The sequence below is a fragment of the Theropithecus gelada genome, chromosome 19 (genome assembly GCF_003255815.1).
Source record: "Theropithecus gelada isolate Dixy chromosome 19, Tgel_1.0, whole genome shotgun sequence".
Classification (NCBI taxonomy): Eukaryota; Metazoa; Chordata; class Mammalia; order Primates; family Cercopithecidae; genus Theropithecus; species Theropithecus gelada.
Window position 1 is genome coordinate 1117795 of NC_037687.1, and position 11901 is coordinate 1129695.

The 11901-nt window shown below is 52.8% G+C and overlaps 1 pseudogene; it reads left to right on the forward strand.

Annotated features, from left to right (window-relative positions):
• LOC112612792 overlaps positions 1 to 11901 on the forward strand; it is a 41806-nt pseudogene that overhangs the window by 28488 nt on the left and 1417 nt on the right.

Consider the following 11901-nt stretch of genomic DNA (forward strand, 5'->3'; position numbering starts at 1 on the left):
ACTGTAATCTACATCACAAAAATACTTCACAAGGATGCCATTAAAATTAATGCTACCATGTTTATGCTATTAGTTATTTAGCGAAATATATCAGAGAGAAATGCTCTAGGTCTCTTAAAGACATCAAAATGAACAAAGTTAAATCTACTTTCTGGCCGGGCGCGGTGGCTCAAGCCTGTAATCCCAGCACTTTGGGAGGCCGAGACGGGCGGATCACGAGGTCAGGAGATCGAGACCATCCTGGCTAACACGGTGAAACCCCGTCTCTACTAAAAAATACAAAAACTAGCCGGGCGAAGTGGCGGGCGCCTGTGGTCCCAGCTACTCGGGAGGCTGAGGCAGGAGAATGGCGTGAACCCGGGAGGCGGAGCTTGCAGTGAGCTGAGATCCGGCCACCGCACTCCAGCCTGGGCGACAGAGCCAGACTCAGTCTCAAAAAAAAAAAAAAAAAAGCTCCATGGCCCTTGACAGAATAGGTGGGCTGACCCCTGCTCTAGGTGGTCCTTTGTCCCCAGGCAAGGTTTCAAGGACACCTGAGAGCCGCTGGGGTCTCATCGGTAAAGTGGTGGTGGATGGCATGCAGGAACTTTAGCCCTGGACCAGTGACTTCAGGTAAGCCTGTATCAGCCATTATTACTATCAGCCTTCAGGTGGTTTGGTCTCTTCCCTCTTTCTCCAGGCATGGGTGGGAGCAGGCAGTCACACCTTTGTGTGTGTGAGAACCACAGCACAGCCTTCTAAGCACCTCTCAAGTCGGGTGAGTCAGCAGAGGCCTGCAGACAGGGTTGATGGGGGCAGGGTGTGGCGACGTGGGGGACCTAGACAGGGGGCCAGCGAAGGCTGTTCTGAGGAGGAGGTGACCATTGAGTTATGACCTGAATGAGTGAACGAGGCAGTATCCTATCCTATCCTGTCCTGTCCTGTCCTGTCCTATCCTATCCTATCCTATATTCTATTCTATGAGACGGAGTCTCACTCTGTCGCCCAGGCTGGAGTGCAGTGGCCGGATCTCAGCTCACTGCAAGCTCTGCCTCCCAGGTTTATGCCATTCTCCTGCCTCAGCCTCCCGAGTAGCTGGGACTACAGGTGCCCGCCCCCTCGCCCAGCTAGTTTTTTTTTTTTTTTTTTTTTTGGATTTTTTAGTAGAGACAGAGTTTCACCGGGTTAGCAAGGATGGTCTCGATCTCCTGACCTCGTGATCCGCCCGTCTCGGCCTCCCAAAGTGCTGGGATTACAGGCTTGAGCCACTGCGCCCGGCCTATTTTATTTTATTTTATTTTATTTTATTTTATTTTTTTTTTGAGACGGTGTCTCGCTGTGCTCCCAGGCTGGAGTGCAGTGGCGTGATCTCGGCTCACTGCAAGCTCCGCCTCCCGGGTTCACGCCATTCTCCCACCTCAGCCTCCCAAGTAGCTGAGACTACAGGCGCCCGCCACCACGCCCGGCTAGTTTTTTGTATTTTTAGTAGAGACGGGGTTTCACCATGTTAGCCAGGATAGTCTCGATCTCCTGACCTCGTGATCCACCCGCCTCGGCCTCCCAAAGTGCTGGGATTACAGGCTTGAGCCACCGCGCCCGGCGTATTTTATTTTTTTTGAGACAGAGTTTCGCCCTTGTTGCCCAGGCTGGAGTGTGATGGCACAATCTGGGCTCACTGCAACCTCCATCTCCTGGGTTCAAGCGATTCTCCTGCCTCAACCTCCTGAGTAGCTGGGATTACAGGAGGCTGCCTCCACGCACAGCTAATTTTGTCTTTTTAGTAGAGATGGAGTTTATCCATGTTGGTCAGGCTGGTCTCGAACTCCCGACCTCAGGGGATCTGCCCGCCTTGGCCTCCCAAAGTGCTGGGATTATAGGCGTGAGCCACCGCACCCCGCAACTTCAAGGGATTCTTGAAGGAGACAGTTATGTGGGTGCATGGGGAGGAGACTTTGGGGTGGCAGGAGGGAAGTAGTCTGGGTGAGAGACGATTAAAGGACGGTGGGGCTGGGGACAGTGGCCCAGGCCTGTGATTGCAGCACTTTGGGAGGTCGAGGCAGGAGATTGCTAGAGCCCAAGAGTTCAAGATCAGCCTGGCATACAAAAAAAATTTTAAAATTTTGCTGGGTGTGGGAGGCTGAAGTCAGAAGATCACCTGAGCCCAGGGAGGTAGAGGTGGAGGCTGCAGTGAGCGGTAATCATGCCACTGCACTTCAGCCTGGCGGATGGAGTGAGACCCTATCTGAAAACAAAAATTGGGCCAGGCGCGATGGCTCGCGCCTGTAATCCCAACACTTTGGGAGGCCAAGGTGGACAGATCATAAGGTCAGAAGTTCAAGACCAGCTTGACCAACATGGTAAAACCCTGTCTCTACTAAAAATACAAAATTAGCTGGGCGTGGTGGCGCATCCCTGTAATCCCAGCTACTCGGGAGGCTGAGGCAGAAGAATTGCTTGAACCTGGGAGGTGGAGGTTGCAGTGAGCTGAGGTCACGCCATTGCACTCCACCCTGGGAAAAAAGAGCAAAACTCCATCTCAAATAAATAAATAATAAAAAATAAAAATAAAATAAAAAATAAAAAGGGTGGGCATGATGGCTCAAGCCTGTAATCCCAGCATTTTGGGAGGCCGAAGCAGGCAGATCACTTGAGGTCAGGAGTTCGAGACCAGCCTGGCCAACATGGTGAAACCCTGTCTTTACTAAAAATACAAAAAATAAAATAAAATTAGCCAGGCATGGTGGCAGGTGCCTGTCATCCCAGCTAACTGGGAGGCTGAGACAGGAGAATCACTTGAACTGGGGAGAGGGAGGTTGCAGTGAGCCAAGATTGTGCCACTGCGGTTAAACTCGGGCAATAGAGTGAGACTCTGTGTCAAAAAAAAAAAAAAAAAAAAGGCCGGGTGCGGTGGCTCACGCCTGAGATCCCAGCACTTTGGGAGGCCGAGATGGGCGGATCACAAGGTCAGGAGATCGAGACCATCCTGGCTAACACGGTGAAACCCTGTCTCTACTAAAATACAACAACAACAAAAAAAATTAGCCGGGCATGGTGGTGGGCGCCTGTAGTCCCAGCTACTCGGGAGGCTGAGGCAGGAGAATGGCGTGAACCTGGGAGGTGGAGCTTGCAGTGAGCCGAGATTGCGCCACTGCATGCCAGCCTGGGCGACAGAGCGAGACTCGGTCTCAAAAAAAAAAAAAAAAAAAGGACATTATTAGAGTTGGAAGAAAATGACCACAGGCCTAGGGTTCCACAGTCCAGACCACCACACGCAATGGATGCAGGATATAACCGAGTCATTCCATTCCAGGTAATACCCAAGCACCCACAGGAGGATGGACATCTATGGAAAAACCTGTGGACAAATTTCATAGTAGCAAATGCTGCTTCTTATGCTTCTTGTTCTTTCTTTTTTTTTGAGACAGAGTCTTGCTCTGTCGCCCAGGCTGGACTGCAGTGACGTGATCTCAGCTCACTGCAAGCTCCGCCTCCCGGGCTCAAGCAATTCTCCTGTCTCAGCCTCCCGAGTAACTGGGACAACAGGCGCGGGCCACTGCGGGGCTAATTTTTTGTATTTTTAATAGAGATGGGTTTCACCGTGTTAGCCAGGATGGTCTCGATCTCCCGACCTTGTGATCCGCCTGCCTCGGCCTCCCAAAGTGCTAGGATTACAGGCCTGAGCCACCGCGCCCGGCCATGCCTGGCTAATTTTTTTGTATTTTTAGTAGAGACAAGGTTTTACCATGTTCCATATGCTGGTCTCAAACTCCTGGGGTCTAGTGATCCACCCACCTTAGCCTCCCAAAGTGCTGGGATTACAGGCGTGAGCTACTGTGCCCGGCGCAAATTCTCTAATTTTTAAAAATCGTTTCTGGGCTATGGATCTGAATAAGTCCTGCAATTGGTGAGCAGTTTGTAAACCTCTTTTTTTTTTTTTTTGGAGACGGAGTCTTGCTCCCGTCGCCCAGGCTGGAGTGCAGTGGCCAGATCTCAGCTCACTGCAAGCTCCGCCTCCCGAGTTTATGCCATTCTCCTACCTCAGCCTCCCAAGTAACCGGGACTACAGGCGCCTGCCACCTCACCCGGCTAGTTTTTTGTATTTTTTTTTTTTTTTTTGAGACGGAGTCTCGCGCTGTGTCACCCAGGCTGGAGTGCAGTGGCGCGATCTCGGCTCACTGCAAGCTCCGCCTCCCAGGTTCAGGCCATTCTCCTGCCTCAGCCTCCGAGTAGCTGGGACTACAGGCGCCCGCCACCACGCCCGGCTAGTTTTTTGTATTTTTAGTAGAGACGGGGTTTCACCATGTTAGCCAGGATGGTCTCGATCTCCTGACCTCGTGATCCGCCCGCCTCGGCCTCCCAAAGTGCTGGGATTACAGGCTTGAGCCACCGCGCCCGGCCTGTATTTTTTTAGTAGAGACGGGGTTTTACCGTGTTCGCCAGGAGGGTCTCGATCTCCTGACCTCGTGATCCGCTCGTCTCGGCCTCCCAAAGTGCTGGGATTACAGGCTTGAGCCACCGCGCCCAGCCCAGTTTGTAAACCTCTTGCGTGCTTTTTATTTACTTTATTTTATTATATTTTATTTCTGAGATAGAGTATCGCTCTGTCGCCCAGGCTGGAGTGCAGTGGTGCGATCTGAGCTCACTGCAACTACCTCCAGGGTTCAAGCGATTCTCCTGTCTCAGCCTCATGAGTAGGTGGGATTACAAGTACTTGCCAGCATGCCCGGCTAATTTTTGTATTTTTGGTAGAGATGGGGTTTTGCCATGTTGGCCAGGCTGGTCTCGAACTCCTGGCCTCAAGTCATCCTCCCTCCTGGCCCTGCACAGTGCTAGGATGTCAGGCTGAGCCACCTCGCTAGCCTTTTATGTGCCTTTTAATCTGCAGGCTCACCCTCCCTGTCTCTTTCTGTGGTTTGTTTTTGTTTTGCTTTTTTTTCTTTTTCTCTTTTGTATGAAACCCAGTTGTTTTTCCTGTTAAGTTTCCCACAGTCTAGAATTACTGATTTGTTTCTGCGATAAGTTTTTGAATAGGTGATACATTCCCTTGTTGTAAACCTGAAGAGTCAAACGAATACCCAGACTGCAGCCGCTGGGGAAAAGAGTGTGGTAGCTCCTCAAGAAGTTAAACTATGGCCAGGCGCGGGGGCTCAAGCCTGTAATCCCAACACTTTGGGAGGCCGAGATGGGCGGATCACAAGGTCAGGAGATCGAGACCATCCTGGCTAACACGGTGAAACCCCGTCTCTACTAAAAAATACAAAAAACTAGCCGGGCATGGTGGCAGGCGCCTGTAGTCCCAGCTACTCGGGAGGCTGAGGCAGGAGAATGGTGTAAACCCGGGAGGCAGAGCTTGCAGTGAGCTGAGATCCGGCCACTGCACTCCAGCCTGGGTGACAGAGCAAGACTCCGTCTCAAAAAAAAAAAAAAAAAGAAGTTAAACGGAGGCCGGGTGCGGGGGCTGGGCGTGGAGGCCGGGTGCAGGGGTGGATGCCTGCCACTCCCGCACGCTGGGAGGCCAAGGCAGGAGGATCACTTGAGGTCAGGAGTTTGAGACCAGCCTAACTTAGCAAGACCTCATCTCTACCAAAAAAAAAAAAAAAAAAAAAAATTAGTGAGGCATGGTTAATTGCTATTTTTGTCAAGATGGGTTATTGCTGTGTTGCCCAGGCTGGTTTCGAACTCCTGTCCTCAACTGATCCTCCTGAGTCAGAAGGATCAACTTAGCCCAGGAGTTCAACATAGCGAGACTCTGTCTCTACAAAAGAAATGCTTAAAAAAAAAAATTAACAAGGCCTGGTGGCATGCACCCGTATTCCCAGCTACTTGGGAGGCTGAAGTGGGAGGACTGTTTGAGCCAAGGAGTCTGAGGCTGCAGTGAGCTATGATCACACCACTGCACTTGGAACCTGGGCCTCTCCTATCTGTAACCCAGGCCCTCACCTACACTGTCAGCTCTTGCACCTGGAACTTGTAGAACATACCTGTAACCTCAGCCTTCACCTGAAACCCCAGTCCCCCACCTGGAACCCAGGAACCCACCTGGAACCTGGGCCTCCCCAACCTGTAACCCAGGCCCTCACCTGGAACCTGGGGCCCGCACCTAGAACCTAGGCCTCTCTGGTCTATAACCCAAGCCCTCACCTAGAACCTGGACCCCTGTGAAAACTGTGGTACTCACATGTAAACCCGGCCTCTACCTGAAACCTAGTCCCCCTACCTGTAACCCAGCTTGGGCAAGAGGGCAAGACCCTCTCTCAAAAAAAAAGGCCGGGCACAGTGGCTCATACCTGTAATCTCAGCACTTTGGGAGGCCAGGGCATGTGGATCACAAGGTCGGGAGTTCAAGACTAGCCTGGCCAATATGGTGAAAACACGTCTCTAATAAAAATATAGGCCGGGCGCGGTGGCTCAAGCCTGTAATCCCAGCACTTTGGGAGGCCGAGACGGGCGGATCACGAGGTCAGGAGATCGAGACTATCCTGGCTAACACAGTGAAACCCCGTCTCTATTAAAAAATACAAAAAAAACTTAGCCGGGCGAGGTGGCAGGCGCCTGTAGTCCCAGCTACTCGGGAGGCTGAGGCAGGAGAATGGCGTGAACCCGGGAGGCGGAGCTTGCAGTGAGCTGAGATCCGGCCACTGCACTCCAGCCTGGGTGACAGAGCGAGACTCCGTCTCAAAAAAAAAAAAAAAAAAAAAAAAAAAAAAAATATATAAAAATTAGCCAAGTGTGATGGTGTGCACCTGTAGTCCCAGCTACTCGGGAGGCTGAGGCAGGAGAATCGCTTGAACTGGGAGGTGTAAGTTGAAGTGATCCAAGATCACGCCACTGCTCTCCAGCCTGGGCAACAGAGTGAGACTCCGTTCCCCCCCCCCAAAAAAAGGAATAAATGTCATGTTACATATATTTTATCAGAATTCTAAAATATGTTTCATGGCAGGGCACAGTGGCTCACGCCTGTATTCCCAGCACTTCGGGAGTCTTGCTCTGTGGCCCAGGCTGGAGAGCAGTGGCATGATCTCGGCTCACTGCAACCTCCACCTCCTGGGTTCAAGCGATTCTCCTGCCTCAGTCTCCCAAGTAGCTGGGACTACAGGCACCCGCCACCACACCTGGCTATTTTTTGTATTTTTAGGATGGTCTTGAATCTCTTGACCTCATGATCTGCCCGCCTCGGCCTCCCAAAGTGCTGGGATTATAGACGTGAGCCATTGCGCCTGGCCTATTATTATTATTTTTTTTTCTTTTTTTCGAGGGAGAGACTTGCTCTATCGCCCAGGCTGGAGTGCAGTGGCACGATCTCGGCTCACTGCAACCACTGCCATCTAGGTTCAAGCGATTCTCCCGCCTCAGCCTCTCAAGTAGCTGGGATTACAGGTACTTGCCACCACGCCCGGCTAATTTTTGAATTTTTAGTAGAGACTGGGTTTCCCCATGTTGGCCAGGCTGGTCTCGAACTCCTGACCTCAGGTGATCCGCCCGCCTCGGCCCCCCAAAGTGCTGGGATGACAGGCGTGAGTTACTGCGCCCGGCCTATTTTTTACTTTTTTTTTTTTTTTTTAAGCCGAACACGGCGAGGACAGCTCTCAGATTATTTGCAGCGCATCCTACACGTCCGCTCCTCCTGCCTCCTGCCTCCTACCCTGCGCTCCTCAAGGCGCCTCCGGACCCGGAGGATCTCACCGCGGGGCGGGGTCCGGGGCGAGGGGGCTCGGCCAGCCGGGCAGCCCCGCGCACGCGCACTCAACCCGGACGCGGGCCTCTCCGGTGCAGCCCGCGCCCGCCCCCTGCCGATCGCAGCGGTCCACACGGACCGCCGGCCCCTTTTCTATCCGCGACCGGATTCGGGGCAGGGGTCTAGGAAGGACCCCTCTGGCGGCTGTGGGGCCGGTGGGTGCGAGGCTTGACCCCACTCCAGTGCATGGGGTGGCTCAGCTAGGTCCGTGAAGCGGGGCGGCTGGGATCAAGGCCCCGATTTTAGACCACTGGTGGAGGAGGTCTGGGACACCGGGGTCTGCAGCCAGAGAGAGGCCGGGAGGGAGGACTCGTGGGCATTTCTGCGCAGGGTGGGGTTGAACGGGGAACTGGGCATCGGTGCCAGGGGAAACGTGGGATCAGCGAGGGGGTCTAGGGGAGGAGATGGAAGGAGAGGTCTTGCCCTGCAGGCTGGAGGGGAGGACCTGTGTGTTTGGGGGGAGTCACGGGTAGATAGGAGAGATGACAGGTGACAGTCTGGAGGAAGAGATGGAGGGGAGGCCTGGGCCCTAGGCGGGGCTGGTAGAAGCCCCCACCTATAACCTGGGACGTCTGAACCTGGAACCCCAAGTGGGACCTGAGCCTCTCCCATCTGTAACCCAGGCCCTCACCTAGAACCTGGACCCCTGTAACTGTAACCTGTGGAACTCACTGTAACCCCTGCCTTCACCTGAAGCCCAGTCCCGCACCTGGAACCCTATACCCCACCTGGAACCTGGGCCTCCCCAAACTATAATTGAGGCCCTCACCTGTAACTTAAGCCCACACTTGTAACCTGGGGCTCTCTGTTATAACTCGGGGACCCCACCTATAAGCCAGTTCCCTTAACAGAACCTGCAGTTTGGTGAGGATGAGAGAATGCAGAGAAAGTATTTTCCCCAGGACTACCATAAATAGGCATACTTATCACTTTTTCCTATCACTATAGCATTACCATTTTTCACAGTTCGCCAACCCGAGGTCACTCTGCCTCTTTATTTTTTATTTTATTTTATTTTTATTTATTTACTTATTTATTTATTTTTGAGACGGAGTCTCGCTTTGTCGCCCAGGCTGGAGTGCAGTGGCCGGATCTCAGCTCACTGCAAGGTCCGCCTCCCGGGTTTACGCCATTCTCCTGCCTCAGCCTCCGAGTAGCTGGGACTACAGGCGCCGCCACCACGCCCGGCTAATTTTTTGTATTTTTAGTAGAGATGGGGTTTCACCGTGTTAGCCAGGATGGTCTCGATCTCCTGACCTCGTGATCTGCCCGCCTCGGCCTCCCAAAGTGCTGGGATTACAGGCGTGAGCCACCGCGCCTGGCTCATTCTGCCTTTTTATATCCAGAGTGTCATCAAATTTACAAATTTGAGGCCAGGCATGGTGGCTTATGCCTGTAATCCCAGCTCTTTGGGAGGCGGAGGTAGGCGGATCACTTGATGTCAGGAGTTCGAGACCAGCCTGGGCAACATGGTGAAACCCTGTCTTAACTAAAAATAAAAAAATTATCTGGGCATGGTGGTGGGCACCTGTAATCCAGCTATCGGGAGGCTGAGACAGGAGAATCACTTGAACCCAGGATTCAGAGGTTGCAGTGAACCAAGATTGCGTCACTGCACTCCAGCCTGGACAATAAAGGGAGACTTCATCTAAAATAACTAAATAAAAATGTGTATATATTTATGAGTTTGGTGGGGATTCATAAAATAGTGCCATCTCATTCCCAACCGTGTCTTATCTTTGATGACAGGGCCATTGTTTTTTTGTTTTGTTTTGTTTTGTTTTGAGACGGAGTCTTGCTCTGTCGCCCAGGCTGGAGTGCAGTGGCCGGATCTCAGCTCACTGCAGCTCCGCCTCCCGGGTTTACGCCATTCTCCTGCCTCAGCCTCCCGAGTAGCTGGGACTACAGGCGCCCACCACCTCGCCCGGCTAGTTTTTTTGTAGTTTTAGTAGAGACCGGGTTTCACTGTGTTAGCCAGAATGGTCTCGATCTCCTGACCTCGTGATCCACCCGTCTCAGCCTCCCAAAGTGCTGGGATTACAGGCTTGAGCCACCGCGCCCGGCCGACAGGGCCATTGTTAATCCTCCATCCAGAGAAATGAGAAGTTAGAGGCCAGGACCCCCCAGCTGAAGATTTCTGTGGGACAAAGGGCTGGGCCAGAGAAAAGGACCCTGCAGAGGACCCTTGGAAGAGCTGTCGGGGGTCTCAGGCCCCGTGGTGCTGGGAAGGACCCATTGATCTGGTTTCGCCATATGATCTGGTTCCGTGCTGGCCCAGCTTGGCCTGGGTTGGATGCCTGCTCTGATGCCCAAAACCCCATCACCCTGAAGCAGATGGAGCCGGCATCCTGAATGAGACACCTGGGGGCTCCAGGGCACTCCAGGTGAGAGTCCCAGAGCCACCAGGGACCTGCAGTGTAGACCTGGGCAGAGGGCGTACTCTCTGCCAGCCCCAGTGGGCTCACCTGTGATGGAGGGAAGATGTTACAATAGTTTGGGTTTTTCTTCCTTTTTTTTGAGACAGAGTCTTGCTCTGTTGCCCAGGCTGGAGTGCAGTGGCACAATCTCAGCTCACTGCAAGCTCCACCTCCCCGGTTCACGCCATTCTCTTGCCTCAGCCTCCCCAGTAGCTGGGACTACAGGCGCCGCCACCACACCTGGCTAAATTTTTTGTATTTTTAGTAGAGACGGGGTTTCACCATGTTAGCCAGGATGGTCTCAATCTCCTGACCTCGTGATCCGCCCGCCTTGGCCTCCCAAAGTGCTGGGATTACAGGCATGAGCCACTGCGCCCCGCCTAGAATAGTTATTTATTTATTTATTTATTTGTTTATTTATTTATTTATTTTTGAGGTGGAGTCTCGCTCTGTCGCCCAGGCTGGAGTGCAGTGGCCGGATCTCAGCTCACTGCAAGGTCCGCCTCCCGGGTTTACGCCATTCTCCTGCCTCAGCCTCCCGAGTAGCTGGGACTACAGGCGCCCGCCACCTCGCCCGGCTATTTTTTTGTATTTTTTAGTAGAGATGGGGTTTCACTGTGTTAGCCAGGATGGTCTCGATCTTCTGACCTCGTGATCCGCCCATCTCGGCCTCCCAAAGTGCTGGGATTACAGGCTTGAGCCACCGTGCCCGGCCAAGAATAGTTATTTTAAAAATATTTTATTTTATTTTTTTTCGAGACAGGGTCTGGCTCTGTTGCCAGGCTGGAGTGCAATGGCGTGATCATGGCTCACTGCAACCTCCACCTCCCGGGCTCGGGTGATCCTCCCACCTCAGCCTTGACTGAACCCTGATAAAAACTTGCCATGACTGGCAAGATTTTGTTTTGTTTTGTTTTGTTTTGAAATGGAGTCTCACTCTGTCGCCTAGGTTGGAGTGCAGAGGCATGATCTTGGCTCACTGTAGCCTCCACCTCGCAAGTTCAAGCAATCCTCCTGCCTCAGCCTCCCAAGTAGCTGGGATTATAGGCGCCCGCCACCACGCCCGGCTAATTTTTGTATTTTTAGTAGAGACGGGGTTTCGTCATGTTGGCCAGGCTGGTCTCGAACTCCTGACCTCAGGTGATCCACCCGCCTCAGCCTCCCAAAGTGCTGGGTTACAGGCTGTGAGTTACCACGCCCGGCCCCTAGTTTTTGTATTTTTTGTAGAGATGGGTTTTCACCATGTTGCCCAGGCTGGTCTTGGACTCCTGAACTCAAGCAATCCTCCCGCCTTGGCCTCCCAAAGTGCTGGGATTACAGGCGTGAGCCACTGCGCCCGGCCTTATTTACTTCTTAGACAGGGTCTTGCTCTGTTGCCCAGAGTGCAGTGTAGTGACATAATCCCAGCTCACTGCAGCGTCAAACTCCCAGCCTCTGTTGATCCTACTGCCTCAGCCTCCTGAGTAGCTGGGACTACAAGCGTGGGCCACTGCTCCTGGCCTATTTTCAGGATTTTTTTTTTTTTTTTTTTTGAGATGGAGTCTTGCTCTGTCGCCAGGTTGGAGTGCAGTGGCAAGATCTCAGTTCCCTGCAACCTCCGCCTCCCAGATTCCAGCAATTCTCCTGCCTCAGCCTCCCAAGTAGCTGAGATTTCAGGTGCCCGCCACCACGCCCGGCTAATTTTTTTTATTTTTACCACTTTGTTTTTTTTTTTTTTTTTTTTCTCTTTCGCCCGGGTGGGGGTGAGGTGGGGTATTTTCTCCCCTCCGC